Source organism: Procambarus clarkii, unplaced genomic scaffold (assembly GCF_040958095.1).
Source record: "Procambarus clarkii isolate CNS0578487 unplaced genomic scaffold, FALCON_Pclarkii_2.0 HiC_scaffold_245, whole genome shotgun sequence".
In the NCBI taxonomy this organism is placed as follows: domain Eukaryota; kingdom Metazoa; phylum Arthropoda; class Malacostraca; order Decapoda; family Cambaridae; genus Procambarus; species Procambarus clarkii.
In genome coordinates this window covers 49,571-70,603 of record NW_027189278.1, presented here as the reverse complement: position 1 = coordinate 70,603, position 21,033 = coordinate 49,571, and positions in this window count along the sequence as shown.

The window sequence follows — 21,033 nt, the reverse complement described above, 5'->3', positions numbered from 1 at the left end:
TTTGTATCATTTTTATCGTATATATAATGAATTAATACCCATAGAATGAAAATTCACAAAAACGTGGAAAAACGGCAAAATATTGCCTAATTCGATGATATTTTGTTTAAATCAAATAAAGGAAAAGGGGATGATAAACGTCAAAATATTGCTAAATTCGATGATTTTTCGTACGAAACAAAATGCAAGAAAACTTGCTTAAAATGCAATATTATGCGAAATTCTGAGATTTGAAGGCCAAATCACATATCGTGATACTACATGAAATAGTATCGAAATATTGGTATAAATGAATATATTTACGTAATATCAAACTACATGAAAAACGTGAAAAAAGTCACTATTTTACCATATTTGAGGATTTTACTTTCAAATCATTGAGCGAGGTTTCGAATTATTTAGTTCCAAGAAAAGACATATGACAATGTTGTTTCCAATACAAATGATAAAAAACAATGTGTTTTCATTAGAATTAACTATAATGTTCTTGATTTTCCGTTTATATTAACGAGGGAAGATGTACACGTAAAACCGCTCTAATCCGGCTGAAACGTCGATATATGCAATAAAAACCGAACTTCTCCCCTTTTCAATATCTTACTCAGTATTTTAACGAGAAACAAATAGATGATTGAAAATGAAGTATTTAAGGTTATTATCTAATCAATTATGTGTTTGCATCATTTTTATCGTATATATATGAATTAATACCCATGGACGGAAAATTCACAAAAACGTGGAAAACGGAAAAATATTGCCTAACTCGATGATATTTTGTTTAAATAACATGAAGGAAAATGAGATGATAAACGTCAAAATATTGCTAAATTCGATGATTTTTCGTACGAAACAAAATGCAAGAAAACTTGCTTAAAATGCAATATTATGCGAAATTCTGAGATTTGAAGGCCAAATCACATATCGTGATACTACATGAAATAGTATCGAAATAGTGGTAAAAATGAATATATTTGCGTAATATCAAACTACATGATTAACGTGAAAAAGTCACTATTTTACCATATTTGAGGATTTTACCTTCAAATCATAGAGCGAGGTTTCGTATAATTTAGTTCCAGGAAAAGACATATGACAATGTTGTTTCCAATACAAATGATAAAAAACAATGTGTTTTCATCAGAATTACCTATAATGTTCTTGATTTTCCGTTTATATTAACGAGGGAAGATGTACACGTAAAACCGCTCTAATCAGGCTGAAACGTCGATATATGCAATAAAAACCGAACTTCTCCCCTTTTCAATATCTTACTCAGTATTTTAACGAGAAACAAATAGTTGATTGAAAATGAAGTATTTACGGTTGTTATCTAATCAATTATGTGTTTGTATCATTTTTATGGTATATATCTTGAATTAATACCCATAGAATGAAAATTCACAAAAACGTGGAAAAACGGCAAAATATTGCCTAATTCGATGATATTTTGTTTAAATCAAATAAAGGAAAGGGGATGATAAACGTCAAAATATTGCTAAATTCGATGATTTTTCGTACGAAACAAAATCCAAGAAAACTTGCTTAAAATGCAATATTATGCGAAATTCTGAGATTTAAAGGCCAAATCACATATCGTGATACTACATGAAATAGTATCGAAATATTGGTAAAAATGAATATATTTGCGTAATATCAAACTACATGATTAACGTGAAAAAGTCACTATTTTACCATATTTGAGGATTTTACCTTCAAATCATAGAGCGAGGTTTCGTATTATTTAGTTCCAGGAAAAGACATATGACAATGTTGTTTCCAATACAAATGATAAAAAACAATGTGTTTTCATTAGAATTAACTTAAATGTTCCTGATTTTCCGTTTATATTACCGATGGAAGATGTACACGTAAAACCGCTCTATTCCGGCTGAAACGTCGATATATGCAATAAAAACAGAACTTCTCCCCTTTTCAATATCTTACTCAGAATTTTAACGAGAAATAAATAGTTGATTGAAAATGAAGTATTTAAGGTTATTATCTAATCAATTATGTGTTTGCATCATTTTTATCGTATATATATATGAAGTAATACCCATTGACTGAAAATTCACAAAAACGTGGAAATCGGCAAAATATTGCCTAATTCGATGATATTTTGTTTAAATCACATGAAGGAAAAGGAGATGATAAACGTCAAAATATTGCTAAATTCGATGATTTTTCGTACGAAACAAAATGCAAGAAAACTTGCTTAAAATGCAATATTATGCGAAATTCTGAGATTTGAAGGCCAAATCACATATCGTGATACTACATGAAATAGTATCGAAATATTGGTAAAAATGAATATATTTACGTAATATCAAACTACATGAAAAACGTGAAAAAGTCACTATTTAACCATATTTGAGGATTTTAACTTCAAATCATAGAGCGAGGTTTCGTATTATTTAGATCCAAAGAAAGACATATGACAATGTTGTTTCCAATACAAATGATGAAAAAATGTGTTTTCATTAGAATTAACTATAGTGTTCTTGATTTTCCGTCTTGATATATTTCCGTGTTCTTGATATTTGAGGATTTTAACTTCAAATCATAGAGCGAGGTTTCGTATTATTTAGATCCAAAGAAAGACATATGACAATGTTGTTTCCAATACAAATGATGAAAAAATGTGTTTTCATTAGAATTAACTATAGTGTTCTTGATTTTCCGTTTATATTAACGAGGGAAGATGTACACGTAAAACCGCTCTAATCCGGCTGAAACGTCGATATATGCAATAAAAACCGAACTTCTCCCCTTTTCAATATCTTACTCAGTATTTTAACGAGAAACAAATAGATGATTGAAAATGAAGTATTTAAGGTTATTATCTAATCAATTATGTGTTTGCATCATTTTTATCGTATATATATGAAGTAATACCCATTGACTGAAAATTCACAAAAACGTGGAAATCGGCAAAATATTGCCTAATTCGATGATATTTTGTTTAAATCACATGAAGGAAAAGGAGGTGATAAACGTCAAAATATTGCTAAATTCGATGATTTTTCGTACGAAACAAAATGCAAGAAAACTTGCTTAAAATGCAATATTATGCGAAATTCTGAGATATGATGGCCAAATCACATATCGTGATACTACATGAAATAGTATCGAAATATTGGTAAAAATGAATATATTTACGTAATATCAAACTACATGAAAAACGTGAAAAAGTCACTATATAACCATATTTGAGGATTTTAACTTCAAATCATAGAGCGAGGTTTCGTATTATTTAGATCCAAAAAAAGACATATGACAATGTTGTTTCCAATACAAATGATAAAAATCAATGTGTTTTCATTAGAATTAACTAAAATGTTCCTGATTTTCCGTTTATATTACCGATAGAAGATGTACACGTAAAACCGCGCTATTCCGGCTGAAACGTCGATATATGCAATAAAAACAGAACTTCTCCCCTTTTCAATATCTTACTCAGAATTTTAACGAGAAACAAATAGTTGATTGAAAATGAAGTATTTAAGGTTATTATCTAATCAATTATGTGTTTGCATCATTTTTATCGTATATATATGAAGTAATACCCATTGACTGAAAATTCACAAAAACGTGGAAATCGGCAAAATATTGCCTAATTCGATGATATTTTGTTTAAATCACATGAAGGAAAAGGAGATGATAAACGTCAAAATATTGCTAAATTCGATGATTTTTCGTACGAAACAAAATGCAAGAAAACTTGCTTAAAATGCAATATTATGCGAAATTCTGAGATTTGAAGGCCAAATCACATATCGTGATACTACATGAAATAGTATCGAAATATTGGTAAAAATGAATATATTTACGTAATATCAAACTACATGAAAAACGTGAAAAAAGTCACTATTTAACCATATTTGAGGATTTTAACTTCAAATCATAGAGCGAGGTTTCGTATTATTTAGATCCAAAGAAAGACATATGACAATGTTGTTTCCAATACAAATGATGAAAAAATGTGTTTTCATTAGAATTAACTATAGTGTTCTTGATTTTCCGTCTTGATATATTTCCGTGTTCTTGATATTTGAGGATTTTAACTTCAAATCATAGAGCGAGGTTTCGTATTATTTAGATCCAAAGAAAGACATATGACAATGTTGTTTCCAATACAAATGATGAAAAAATGTGTTTTCATTAGAATTAACTATTGTGTTTTTGATTTTCCGTTTATATTAACGAGGGAAGATGTACACGTAAAACCGCTCTAATCCGGCTGAAACGTCGATATATGCAATAAAAACCGAACTTCTCCCCTTTTCAATATCTTACTCAGTATTTTAACGAGAAACAAATAGATGATTGAAAATGAAGTATTTAAGGTTATTATCTAATCAATTATGTGTTTGCATCATTTTTATCGTATATATATGAATTAATACCCATGGACGGAAAATTCACAAAAACGTGGAAAACGGAAAAATATTGCCTAACTCGATGATATTTTGTTTAAATAACATGAAGGAAAATGAGATGATAAACGTCAAAATATTGCTAAATTCGATGATTTTTCGTACGAAACAAAATGCAAGAAAACTTGCTTAAAATGCAATATTATGCGAAATTCTGAGATTTGAAGGCCAAATCACATATCGTGATACTACATGAAATAGTATCGAAATAGTGGTAAAAATGAATATATTTGCGTAATATCAAACTACATGATTAACGTGAAAAAGTCACTATTTTACCATATTTGAGGATTTTACCTTCAAATCATAGAGCGAGGTTTCGTATAATTTAGTTCCAGGAAAAGACATATGACAATGTTGTTTCCAATACAAATGATAAAAAACAATGTGTTTTCATCAGAATTACCTATAATGTTCTTGATTTTCCGTTTATATTAACGAGGGAAGATGTACACGTAAAACCGCTCTAATCCGGCTGAAACGTCGATATATGCAATAAAAACCGAACTTCTCGCCTTTTCAATATCTTACTCAGTATTTTAACGAGAAACAAATAGTTGATTGAAAATGAAGTATTTACGGTTGTTATCTAATCAATTATGTGTTTGTATCATTTTTATGGTATATATATTGAATTAATACCCATAGAATGAAAATTCACAAAAACGTGGAAAAACGGCAAAATATTGCCTAATTCGATGATATTTTGTTTAAATCAAATAAAGGAAAGGGGATGATAAACGTCAAAATATTGCTAAATTCGATGATTTTTCGTACGAAACAAAATCCAAGAAAACTTGCTTAAAATGCAATATTATGCGAAATTCTGAGATTTAAAGGCCAAATCACATATCGTGATACTACATGAAATAGTATCGAAATATTGGTAAAAATGAATATATTTGCGTAATATCAAACTACATGATTAACGTGAAAAAGTCACTATTTTACCATATTTGAGGATTTTACCTTCAAATCATAGAGCGAGGTTTCGTATTATTTAGTTCCAGGAAAAGACATATGACAATGTTGTTTCCAATACAAATGATAAAAAACAATGTGTTTTCATTAGAATTAACTTAAATGTTCCTGATTTTCCGTTTATATTACCGATGGAAGATGTACACGTAAAACCGCTCTATTCCGGCTGAAACGTCGATATATGCAATAAAAACAGAACTTCTCCCCTTTTCAATATCTTACTCAGTATTTTAACGAGATTTATTTTAACGAGAGTATTTTAATAGTTGATTGAAAATGAAGTATTTAAGGTTATTATCCAATCAATTATGTGTTTGTATCATTTTTATCGTATATATAATGAATTAATACCCATAGAATGAAAATTCACAAAAACGTGGAAAAACGGCAAAATATTGCCTAATTCGATGATATTTTGTTTAAATCAAATAAAGGAAAAGGGGATGATAAACGTCAAAATATTGCTAAATTCGATGATTTTTCGTACGAAACAAAATGCAAGAAAACTTGCTTAAAATGCAATATTATGCGAAATTCTGAGATTTGAAGGCCAAATCACATATCGTGATACTACATGAAATAGTATCGAAATATTGGTATAAATGAATATATTTACGTAATATCAAACTACATGAAAAACGTGAAAAAAGTCACTATTTTACCATATTTGAGGATTTTACTTTCAAATCATAGAGCGAGGTTTCGAATTATTTAGTTCCAAGAAAAGACATATGACAATGTTGTTTCCAATACAAATGATAAAAAACAATGTGTTTTCATTAGAATTAACTATAATGTTCTTGATTTTCCGTTTATATTAACGAGGGAAGATGTACACGTAAAACCGCTCTAATCCGGCTGAAACGTCGATATATGCAATAAAAACCGAACTTCTCCCCTTTTCAATATCTTACTCAGTATTTTAACGAGAAACAAATAGATGATTGAAAATGAAGTATTTAAGGTTATTATCTAATCAATTATGTGTTTGCATCATTTTTATCGTATATATATGAAGTAATACCCATTGACTGAAAATTCACAAAAACGTGGAAATCGGCAAAATATTGCCTAATTCGATGATATTTTGTTTAAATCACATGAAGGAAAAGGAGATGATAAACGTCAAAATATTGCTAAATTCGATGATTTTTCGTACGAAACAAAATGCAAGAAAACTTGCTTAAAATGCAATATTATGCGAAATTCTGAGATATGAAGGCCAAATCACATATCGTGATACTACATGAAATAGTATCGAAATATTGGTAAAAATGAATATATTTACGTAATATCAAACTACATGAAAAACGTGAAAAAGTCACTATATAACCATATTTGAGGATTTTAACTTCAAATCATAGAGCGAGGTTTCGTATTATTTAGATCCAAAGAAAGACATATGACAATGTTGTTTCCAATACAAATGATGAAAAAATGTGTTTTCATTAGAATTAACTATAGTGTTCTTGATTTTCCGTCTTGATATATTTCCGTGTTCTTGATATTTGAGGATTTTAACTTCAAATCATAGAGCGAGGTTTCGTATTATTTAGATCCAAAGAAAGACATATGACAATGTTGTTTCCAATACAAATGATGAAAAAATGTGTTTTCATTAGAATTAACTATAGTGTTCTTGATTTTCCGTTTATATTAACGAGGGAAGATGTTCACGTAAAACCGCTCTAATCCGGCTGAAACGTCGATATATGCAATAAAAACCGAACTTCTCCCCTTTTCAATATCTTACTCAGTATTTTAACGAGAAACAAATAGATGATTGAAAATGAAGTATTTAAGGTTATTATCTAATCAATTATGTGTTTGCATCATTTTTATCGTATATATATGAAGTAATACCCATTGACTGAAAATTCACAAAAACGTGGAAATCGGCAAAATATTGCCTAATTCGATGATATTTTGTTTAAATCACATGAAGGAAAAGGAGATGATAAACGTCAAAATATTGCTAAATTCGATGATTTTTCGTACGAAACAAAATGCAAGAAAACTTGCTTAAAATGCAATATTATGCGAAATTCTGAGATTTGAAGGCCAAATCACATATCGTGATACTACATGAAATAGTATCGAAATAGTGGTAAAAATGAATATATTTGCGTAATATCAAACTACATGATTAACGTGAAAAAGTCACTATTTTACCATATTTGAGGATTTTACCTTCAAATCATAGAGCGAGGTTTCGTATAATTTAGTTCCAGGAAAAGACATATGACAATGTTGTTTCCAATACAAATGATAAAAAACAATGTGTTTTCATCAGAATTACCTATAATGTTCTTGATTTTCCGTTTACATTAACGAGGGAAGATGTACACGTAAAACCGCTCTAATCCGGCTGAAACGTCGATATATGCAATAAAAACCGAACTTCTCCCCTTTTCAATATCTTACTCAGTATTTTAACGAGAAACAAATAGTTGATTGAAAATGAAGTATTTACGGTTATTATCTAATCAATTATGTGTTTGTATCATTTTTATGGTATATATATTGAATTAATACCCATAGAATGAAAATTCACAAAAACGTGGAAAAACTGCAAAATATTGCCTAATTCGATGATATTTTGTTTAAATCAAATAAAGGAAAGGGGATGATAAACGTCAAAATATTGCTAAATTCGATGATTTTTCGTACGAAACAAAATCCAAGAAAACTTGCTTAAAATGCAATATTATGCGAAATTCTGAGATTTAAAGGCCAAATCACATATCGTGATACTACATGAAATAGTATCGAAATATTGGTAAAAATGAATATATTTGCGTAATATCAAACTACATGATTAACGTGAAAAAGTCACTATTTTACCATATTTGAGGATTTTACCTTCAAATCATAGAGCGAGGTTTCGTATTATTTAGTTCCAGGAAAAGACATATGACAATGTTGTTTCCAATACAAATGATAAAAAACAAACACAAAAAAATGTGTTTTCATTAGAATTAACTTAAATGTTCCTGATTTTCCGTTTATATTACCGATGGAAGATGTACACGTAAAACCGCTCTATTCCGGCTGAAACGTCGATATATGCAATAAAAACAGAACTTCTCCCCTTTTCAATATCTTACTCAGAATTTTAACGAGAAACAAATAGTTGATTGAAAATGAAGTATTTAAGGTTATTATCTAATCAATTATGTGTTTGCATCATTTTTATCGTATATATATGAAGTAATACCCATTGACTGAAAATTCACAAAAACGTGGAAATCGGCAAAATATTGCCTAATTCGATGATATTTTGTTTAAATCACATGAAGGAAAAGGAGATGATAAACGTCAAAATATTGCTAAATTCGATGATTTTTCGTACGAAACAAAATGCAAGAAAACTTGCTTAAAATGCAATATTATGCGAAATTCTGAGATTTGAAGGCCAAATCACATATCGTGATACTACACGAAATAGTATCGAAATATTGGTAAAAATGAATATATTTACGTAATATCAAACTACATGAAAAACGTGAAAAAAGTCACTATTTAACCATATTTGAGGATTTTAACTTCAAATCATAGAGCGAGGTTTCGTATTATTTAGATCCAAAGAAAGACATATGACAATGTTGTTTCCAATACAAATGATGAAAAAATGTGTTTTCATTAGAATTAACTATAGTGTTCTTGATTTTCCGTCTTGATATATTTCCGTGTTCTTGATATTTGTGGATTTTAACTTCAAATCATAGAGCGAGGTTTCGTATTATTTAGATCCAAAAAAAGACATATGACAATGTTGTTTCCAATTCAAATGATAAAAATCAATGTGTTTTCATTCGAATTAACTAAAATGTTCCTGATTTTCCGTTTATATTACCGATGGAAGATGTACACGTAAAACCGCTCTATTCCGGCTGAAACGTCGATATATGCAATAAAAACAGAACTTCTCCCCTTTTCAATATCTTACTCAATATTTTAACGAGAAACAAATAGTTGATTGAAAATGAAGTATTTAAGGTTATTATCTAATCAATTATGTGTTTGCATCATTTTTATCGTATATATATGAAGTAATAACTATTGCCTGAAAATTCACAAAAACGTGGAAATCGGCAAAATATTGCCTAATTCGATGATATTTTGTTTAAATCACATGAAGGAAAAGGAGATGATAAACGTCAAAATATTGCTAAATTCGATGATTTTTCGTACGAAACAAAATGCAAGAAAACTTGCTTAAAATGCAATATTATGCGAAATTCTGAGATTTGAAGGCCAAATCACATATCGTGATACTACATGAAATAGTATCGAAATATTGGTAAAAATGAATATATTTACGTAATATCAAACTACATGAAAAACGTGAAAAAAGTCACTATTTAACCATATTTGCGGATTTTAACTTCAAATCATAGAGCGAGGTTTCGTATTATTTAGATCCAAAAAAAGACATATGACAATGTTGTTTCCAATACAAATAGTAAAAATCAATGTGTTTTCATTAGAATTAACTAAAATGTTCCTGATTTTCCGTTTATATTACCGATGGAAGATGTACACGTAAAACCGCTCTATTCCGGCTGAAACGTCGATATATGCAATAAAAACAGAACTTCTCCCCTTTTCAATATCTTACTCAGTATTTTAACGAGATTTATTTTAACGAGAGTATTTTAATAGTTGATTGAAAATGAAGTATTTAAGGTTATTATCTAATCAATTATGTGTTTGTATCATTTTTATCGTATATATAATGAATTAATACCCATAGAATGAAAATTCACAAAAACGTGGAAAAACGGCAAAATATTGCCTAATTCGATGATATTTTGTTTAAATCAAATAAAGGAAAAGGGGATGATAAACGTCAAAATATTGCTAAATTCGATGATTTTTCGTACGAAACAAAATGCAAGAAAACTTGCTTAAAATGCAATATTATGCGAAATTTTGAGATTTGAAGGCCAAATCACATATCGTGATACTACATGAAATAGTATCGAAATATTGGTATAAATGAATATATTTAAGTATTATCAAACTACATGAAAAACGTGAAAAAAGTCACTATTTTACCATATTTGAGGATTTTACTTTCAAATCATAGAGCGAGGTTTCGAATTATTTAGTTCCAAGAAAAGACATATGACAATGTTGTTTCCAATACAAATGATAAAAAACAATGTGTTTTCATTAGAATTAACTATAATGTTCTTGATTTTCCGTTTATATTAACGAGGGAAGATGTACACGTAAAACCGCTCTAATCCGGCTGAAACGTCGATATATGCAATAAAAACCGAACTTCTCCCCTTTTCAATATCTTACTCAGTATTTTAACGAGAAACAAATAGATGATTGAAAATGAAGTATTTAAGGTTATTATCTAATCAATTATGTGTTTGCATCATTTTTATCGTATATATATGAAGTAATACCCATTGACTGAAAATTCACAAAAACGTGGAAATCGGCAAAATATTGCCTAATTCGATGATATTTTGTTTAAATCAAATAAAGGAAAGGGGATGATAAACGTCAAAATATTGCTAAATTCGATGATTTTTCGTACGAAACAAAATGCAAGAAAACTTGCTTAAAATGCAATATTATGCGAAATTCTGAGATATGAAGGCCAAATCACATATCGTGATACTACATGAAATAGTATCGAAATATTGGTAAAAATGAATATATTTACGTAATATCAAACTACATGAAAAACGTGAAAAAGTCACTATATAACCATATTTGAGGATTTTAACTTCAAATCATAGAGCGAGGTTTCGTATTATTTAGATCCAAAAAAAGACATATGACAATGTTGTTTCCAATACAAATGATAAAAATCAATGTGTTTTCATTAGAATTAACTAAAATGTTCCTGATTTTCCGTTTATATTACCGATGGAAGATGTACACGTAAAACCGCTCTATTCCGGCTGAAACGTCGATATATGCAATAAAAACAGAACTTCTCCCCTTTTCAATATCTTACTCAGAATTTTAACGAGAAACAAATAGTTGATTGAAAATGAAGTATTTAAGGTTATTATCTAATCAATTATGTGTTTGCATCATTTTTATCGTATATATATATGAAGTAATACCCATTGACTGAAAATTCACAAAAACGTGGAAATCGGCAAAATATTGCCTAATTCGATGATATTTTGTTTAAATCACATGAAGGAAAAGGAGATGATAAACGTCAAAATATTGCTAAATTCGATGATTTTTCGTACGAAACAAAATGCAAGAAAACTTGCTTAAAATGCAATATTATGCGAAATTCTGAGATTTGAAGGCCAAATCACAAATCGTGATACTACATGAAATAGTATCGAAATATTGGTAAAAATGAATATATTTACGTAATATCAAACTACATGAAAAACGTGAAAAAGTCACTATTTAACCATATTTGAGGATTTTAACTTCAAATCATAGAGCGAGGTTTCGTATTATTTAGATCCAAAGAAAGACATATGACAATGTTGTTTCCAATACAAATGATGAAAAAATGTGTTTTCATTAGAATTAACTATAGTGTTCTTGATTTTCCGTCTTGATATATTTCCGTGTTCTTGATATTTGAGGATTTTAACTTCAAATCATAGAGCGAGGTTTCGTATTATTTAGATCCAAAGAAAGACATATGACAATGTTGTTTCCAATACAAATGATGAAAAAATGTGTTTTCATTAGAATTAACTATAGTGTTCTTGATTTTCCGTTTATATTAACAAGGGAAGATGTACACGTAAAACCGCTCTAATCCGGCTGAAACGTCGATATATGCAATAAAAACCGAACTTCTCCCCTTTTCAATATCTTACTCAGTATTTTAACGAGAAACAAATAGATGATTGAAAATGAAGTATTTAAGGTTATTATCTAATCAATTATGTGTTTGCATCATTTTTATCGTATATATATGAAGTAATACCCATGGACGGAAAATTCACAAAAACGTGGAAAACGGAAAAATATTGCCTAACTCGATGATATTTTGTTTAAATCACATGAAGGAAAAGGAGATGATAAACGTCAAAATATTGCTAAATTCGATGATTTTTCGTACGGAACAAATGCAAGAAAACTTGCTTAAAATGCAATATTATGCGAAATTCTGAGATATGAAAGCCAAATCACATATCGTGATACTACATGAAATAGTATCGAAATATTGGTAAAAATGAATATATTTACGTAATATCAAACTACATGAAAAACGTGAAAAAGTCACTATATAACCATATTTGAGGATTTTAACTTCAAATCATAGAGCGAGGTTTCGTATTATTTAGATCCAAAAAAAGACCTATGACAATGTTGTTTCCAATACAAATGATAAAAATCAATGTGTTTTCATTAGAATTAACTAAAATGTTCCTGATTTTCCGTTTATATTACCGATGGAAGATGTACACGTAAAACCGCTCTATTCCGGCTGAAACGTCGATATATGCAATAAAAACAGAACTTCTCCCCTTTTCAATATCTTACTCAGAATTTTAACGAGAAACAAATAGTTGATTGAAAATGAAGTATTTAAGGTTATTATCTAATCAATTATGTGTTTGCATCATTTTTATCGTATATATATGAAGTAATACCCATTGACTGAAAATTCACAAAAACGTGGAAATCGGCAAAATATTGCCTAATTCGATGATATTTTGTTTAAATCACATGAAGGAAAAGGAGATGATAAACGTCAAAATATTGCTAAATTCGATGATTTTTCGTACGAAACAAAATGCAAGAAAACTTGCTTAAAATGCAATATTATGCGAAATTCTGAGATTTGAAGGCCAAATCACATATCGTGATACTACACGAAATAGTATCGAAATATTGGTAAAAATGAATATATTTACGTAATATCAAACTACATGAAAAACGTGAAAAAAGTCACTATTTAACCATATTTGAGGATTTTAACTTCAAATCATAGAGCGAGGTTTCGTATTATTTAGATCCAAAGAAAGACATATGACAATGTTGTTTCCAATACAAATGATGAAAAAATGTGTTTTCATTAGAATTAACTATAGTGTTCTTGATTTTCCGTCTTGATATATTTCCGTGTTCTTGATATTTGAGGATTTTAACTTCAAATCATAGAGCGAGGTTTCGTATTATTTAGATCCAAAAAAAGACATATGACAATGTTGTTTCCAATACAAATGATAAAAATCAATGTGTTTTCATTCGAATTAACTAAAATGTTCCTGATTTTCCGTTTATATTACCGATGGAAGATGTACACGTAAAACCGCTCTATTCCGGCTGAAACGTCGATATATGCAATAAAAACAGAACTTCTCCCCTTTTCAATATCTTACTCAATATTTTAACGAGAAACAAATAGTTGATTGAAAATGAAGTATTTAAGGTTATTATCTAATCAATTATGTGTTTGCATCATTTTTATCGTATATATATGAAGTAATACCCATTGCCTGAAAATTCACAAAAACGTGGAAATCGGCAAAATATTGCCTAATTCGATGATATTTTGTTTAAATCACATGAAGGAAAAGGAGATGATAAACGTCAAAATATTGCTAAATTCGATGATTTTTCGTACGAAACAAAATGCAAGAAAACTTGCTTAAAATGCAATATTATGCGAAAATCTGAGATTTGAAGGCCAAATCACATATCGTGATACTACATTAAATAGTATCGAAATATTGGTAAAAATGAATATATTTAGGTAATATCAAACTACATGAAAAACGTGAAAAAAGTCACTATTTAACCATATTTGCGGATTTTAACTTCAAATCATAGAGCGAGGTTTCGTATTATTTAGATCCAAAAAAAGACATATGACAATGTTGTTTCCAATACAAATGATAAAAATCAATGTGTTTTCATTAGAATTAACTAAAATGTTCCTGATTTTCCGTTTATATTACCGATGGAAGATGTACACGTAAAACCGCTCTATTCCGGCTGAAACGTCGATATATGCAATAAAAACAGAACTTCTCCCCTTTTCAATATCTTACTCAGAATTTTAACGAGAAACAAATAGTTGATTGAAAATGAAGTATTTAAGGTTATTATCTAATCAATTATGTGTTTGCATCATTTTTATCGTATATATATGAAGTAATACCCGTTGACTGAAAATTCACAAAAACGTGGAAATCGGCAAAATATTGCCTAATTCGATGATATTTTGTTTAAATCACATGAAGGAAAAGGAGATGATAAACGTCAAAATATTGCTAAATTCGATGATTTTTCGTACGAAACAAAATGCAAGAAAACTTGCTTAAAATGCAATATTATGCGAAATTCTGAGATTTGAAGGCCAAATCACATATCGTGATACTACATGAAATAGTATCGAAATATTGGTAAAAATGAATATATTTACGTAATATCAAACTACATGAAAAACGTGAAAAAAGTCACTATTTAACCATATTTGAGGATTTTAACTTCAAATCATAGAGCTCGGTATCGTATTATTTAGATCCAAAAAAAGACATATGACAATGTTGTTTCCAATACAAATGATAAAAAACAATGTGTTTTCATTAGAATTAACTATAGTGTTCTTGATTTTCCGTTTGTATTAACGAGGGAAGATGTACACGTAAAACCGCTCTAATCAGGCTGAAACGTCGATATATGCAATAAAAACCGAACTTCTCCCCTTTTCAATATCTTACTCAGTATTTTAACGAGAAACAAATAGATGATTGAAAATGAAGTATTTAAGGTTATTATCTAATCAATTATGTGTTTGCATCATTTTTATCGTATATATATGAAGTAATACCCATGGACGGAAAATTCACAAAAACGTGGAAAACGGAAAAATATTGCCTAACTCGATAATATTTTGTTTAAATCACATGAAGGAAAAGGAGATGATAAACGTCAAAATATTGCTAAATTCGATGATTTTTCGTACGGAACAAAATGCAAGAAAACTTGCTTAAAATGCAATATTATGCGAAATTCTGAGATATGAAGGCCAAATCACATATCGTGATACTACATGAAATAGTATCGAAATATTGGTAAAAATGAATATATTTACGTAATATCAAACTACATGAAAAACGTGAAAAAGTCACTATATAACCATATTTGAGGATTTTAACTTCAAATCATAGAGCGAGGTTTCGTATTATTTAGATCCAAAAAAAGACATATGACAATGTTGTTTCCAATACAAATGATAAAAATCAATGTGTTTTCATTAGAATTAACTAAAATGTTCCTGATTTTCCGTTTATATTACCGATGGAAGATGTACACGTAAAACCGCTCTATTCCGGCTGAAACGTCGATATATGCAATAAAAACAGAACTTCTCCCCTTTTCAATATCGTACTCAGAATTTTAACGAGAAACAAATAGTTGATTGAAAATGAAGTATTTAAGGTTATTATCTAATCAATTATGTGTTTGCATCATTTTTATCGTATATATATGAAGTAATACCCGTTGACTGAAAATTCACAAAAACGTGGAAATCGGCAAAATATTGCCTAATTCGATGATATTTTGTTTAAATCACATGAAGGAAAAGGAGATGATAAACGTCAAAATATTGCTAAATTCGATGATTTTTCGTACGAAACAAAATGCAAGAAAACTTGCTTAAAATGCAATATTATGCGAAATTCTGAGATTTGAAGGCCAAATCACATATCGTGATACTACATGAAATAGTATCGAAATATTGGTAAAAATGAATATATTTACGTAATATCAAACTACATGAAAAACGTGAAAAAGTCACTATTTAACCATATTTGAGGATTTTAACTTCAAATCATAGAGCGAGGTTTCGTTTTATTTAGATCCAAGAAAAGACATATGACAATGCTGTTTCCAATACAAATGATAAAAAACAATGTGTTTTCATTAGAATTAACTAAAATGTTCCTGATTTTCCGTTTATATTACCGATGGAAGATGTACACGTAAAACCGCTCTAATCCGGCTGAAACGTCGATATATGCAATAAAAACCGAACTTCTCCCCTTTTCAATATCTTACTCAGTATTTAACCGAGAAAAAAATAGATGATTGAAAATGAGGTATTTAAGGTTATTATCTAATCAATTATGTGTTTGCATCATTTTTATCGTATATATATGAATTAATACCCATGGACTGAAAATTCACAAAAACGTGGAAAACGGCAAAATATTGCCTAATTCGATGATATTTTATTTAAATCACATGAAGGAAAAGGGGATGATAAACGTCAACATATTGGTAAATTCGATGATTTTTCGTACGGAACAAAATGCAAGAAAACTTGCTTAAAATGCAATATTATGCGAAATTCTGAGATTTGAAGGCCAAATCACATATTGTGATACTACATGAATTAGTATCGAAATATTGGTAAAAATGAATATATTTACGTAATATCAAACTACATGAAAAACGTGAAAAAGTCACTATTTTACCATATTTGAGGATTTTACTTTCAAATCATAGAGCGAGGTTTCGAATTATTTAGTTTCAAGAAAAGACATATGACAATGTTGTTTCCAATACAAATGATAAAAAACAATGTGTTTTCATTAGAATTAACTATAATGTTCTTGATTTTCCGTTTATATTAACGAGGGAAGATGTACACGTAAAACCGCTCTAATCCGGCTGAAACGTCGATATATGCAATAAAAACCGAACTTCTCCCCTTTTCAATATCTTACTCAGTATTTTAACGAGAAACAAATAGATGATTGAAAATGAAGTATTTAAGGTTATTATCTAATCAATTATGTGTTTGCATCATTTTTATCGTATATATATGAAGTAATACCCATTGACTGAAAATTCACAAAAACGTGGAAATCGGCAAAATATTGCCTAATTCGATGATATTTTGTTTAAATCACATGAAGGAAAAGGAGATGATAAACCTCAAAATATTGCTAAATTCGATGATTTTTCGTACGAAACAAAATGCAAGAAAACTTGCTTAAAATGTAATATTATGCGAAATTCTGAGATTTGAAGGCCAAATCACATATCGTGATACTACATGAAATAGTATCGAAATATTGGTAAAAATGAATATATTTACGTAATATCAAACTACATGAAAAACGTGAAAAAGTCACTATATAACCATATTTGAGGATTTTAACTTCAAATCATAGAGCGAGGTTTCGTATTATTTAGATCCAAAAAAAGACATATGACAATGTTGTTTCCAATACAAATGATAAAAATCAATGTGTTTTCATTAGAATTAACTATAGTGTTCTTGATTTTCCGTTTGTATTAACGAGGGAAGATGTACACGTAAAACCGCTCTAATCAGGCTGAAACGTCGATATATGCAATAAAAACCGAACTTCTCCCCTTTTCAATATCTTACTCAGTACTTTAACGAGAAACAAATAGATGATTGAAAATGAAGTATTTAAGGTTATTATGTAATCAATTATGTTTTTGCATCATTTTTATCGTATATATATGAATTAATACCCATGGACGGAAAATTCACAAAAACGTGGAAAACGGAAAAATATTGCCTAACTCGATGATATTTTGTTTAAATCACATGAAGGAAAAGGAGATGATAAACGTCAAAATATTGCTAAATTCGATGATTTTTCGTACGAAACAAAATGCAAGAAAACTTGCTTAAAATGCAATATTATGCAAAATTCTGAGATTTGAAGGCCAAATCACATATCGTGATACTACATGAAATAGTATCGAAATAGTGGTAAAAATGAATATATTTGCGTAATATCAAACTACATGATTAACGTGAAAAAGTCACTATTTTACCATATTTGAGGATTTTACCTTCAAATCATAGAGCGAGGTTTCGTATAATTTAGTTCCAGGAAAAGACATATGACAATGTTGTTTCCAATACAAATGATAAAAAACAATGTGTTTTCATCAGAATTACCTATAATGTTCTTGATTTTCCGTTTATATTAACGAGGGCAGATGTACACGTAAAACCGCTCTAATCCGGCTGAAACGTCGATATATGCAATAAAAACCGAATTTCTCCCCTTTTCAATATCTTACTCAGTATTTTAACGAGAAACAAATAGATGATTGAAAATGAAGTATTTAAGGTTATTATCTAATCAATTATGTGTTTGCATCATTTTTATCGTATATATATGAAGTAATACCCATTGACTGAAAATTCACAAAAACGTGGAAATCGGCAAAATATTGCCTAATTCGATGATATTTTGTTTAAATCACATGAAGGAAAAGGAGATGATAAACCTCAAAATATTGCTAAATTCGATGATTTTTCGTACGAAACAAAATGCAAGAAAACTTGCTTAAAATGTAATATTATGCGAAATTCTGAGATTTGAAGGCCAAATCACATATCGTGATACTACATGAAATAGTATCGAAATATTGGTAAAAATGAATATATTTACGTAATATCAAACTACATGAAAAACGTGAAAAAGTCACTATTTAACCATATTTGAGGATTTTAACTTCAAATCATAGAGCGAGGTTTCGTATTATTTAGATCCAAAAAAAAGACATATGACAATGTTGTTTCCAATAGAAATGATAAAAATCAATGTGTTTTCATTAGAATTAACTAAAATGTTCCTGATTTTCCGTTTATATTACCGATGGAAGATGTACACGTAAAACCGCTCTATTCCGGCTGAAACGTCGATATATGCAATAAAAACAGAACTTCTCCCCTTTTCAATATCTTACTCAGTATTTTAACAAGAAACAAATAGATGTGTCAATTATGTGTTTGCATCATTTTTATCGTATATATATGAATTAATACCCATGGACGGAAAATTCACAAAAACGTGGAAAACGAAAAAATATTGCCTAACTCGATGATATTTTGTTTAAATCACATGAAGGAAAAGGGGATGATAAACGTCAAAATATTGGTAAATTCGATGATTTTTCGTACGGAACAAAATGCAAGAAAACTTGCTTAAAATGCAATATTATGCAAAATTCTGAGATTTGAAGGCCAAATCACATATTGTGATACTACATGAAATAGTATCGAAATATTGGTAAAAATGAATATATTTACGTAATATCAAACTACATGAAAAACGTGAAAAAAGTCACTATTTTACCATATTTGAGGATTTTACTTTCAAATCATAGAGCGAGGTTTCGAATTATTAAGTTTCAAGAAAAGACATATGACAATGTTGTTTCCAATACAAATGATAAAAAACAATGTGTTTTCATTAGAATTAACTATAATGTTCTTGATTTTCCGTTTATATTAACGAGGGAAGATGTACACGTAAAACCGCTCTAATCCGGCTGAAACGTCGATATATGCAATAAAAACCGAACTTCTCCCCTTTTCAATATCTTACTCAGTATTTTAACGAGAAACAAATAGATGATTGAAAATGAAGTATTTAAGGTTATTATCTAATCAATTATGTGTTTGCATCATTTTTATCGTATATATATGAATTAATACCCATGGACGGAAAATTCACAAAAACGTGGAAAACGGAAAAATATTGCCTAACTCGATGATATTTTGTTTAAATCACATGAAGGAAAAGGAGATGATAAACGTCAAAATATTGCTAAATTCGATGATATTTCGTACGAAACAAAATGCAAGAAAACTTGCTTAAAATGCGAAATTCTGAGATTTGAAGGCCAAATCACATATCGTGATACTACATGAAATAGTATCGAAATATTGGTAAAAATGAATATATTTGCGTAATATCAAACTACATGATTAACGTGAAAAAGTCACTATTTTACCATATTTGAGGATTTTACCTTCAAATCATAGAGCGAGGTTTCGTATTATTTAGTTCCAGGAAAAGACATATGACAGTGTTGTTTCCAATACAAATGATAAAAAACAATGTGTTTTCATTAGAATTAACTATAGTGTTCTTGATATTCCGTTTATATTAACGAGGGAAGATGTACACGTAAAACCGCTCTAATCCGGCTGAAACGTCGATATATGCAATAAAAACCGAACTTCTCCCCTTTTCAATATCTTACTCAGTATTTTAACGAGAAAAAAATAGATGATTGAAAATGAGGTATTTAAGGTTATTATCTAATCAATTATGTGTTTGCATCATTTTTATCGTATATATATGAATTAATACCCATGGACTGAAAATTCACAAAAACGTGGAAAACGGCAAAATATTGCCTAATTCGATGATATTTTATTTAAATCACATGAAGGAAAAGGGGATGATAAACGTCAAAATATTGGTAAATTCGATGATTTTTCGTACGGAACAAAATGCAAGAAAACTTGCTTAAAATGCAATATTATGCAAAATTCTGAGATTTGAAGGCCAAATCACATATTGTGATACTACATGAAATAGTATCGAAATATTGGTAAAAAAGAATATATTTACGTAATATCAAACTACATGAAAAACGTGAAAAAAGTCACTATTTTACCATATTTGAGGATTTTACTTTCAAATCATAGAGCGAGGTTTCGAATTATTTAGTTTCAAGAAAAGACATATGACAATGTTGTTTCCAATACAAATGATAAAAAACAATGTGTTTTCATTAGAATTAACTATAATGTTCTTGATTTTCCGTTTATATTAACGAGGGAAGATGTACACGTAAAACCGCT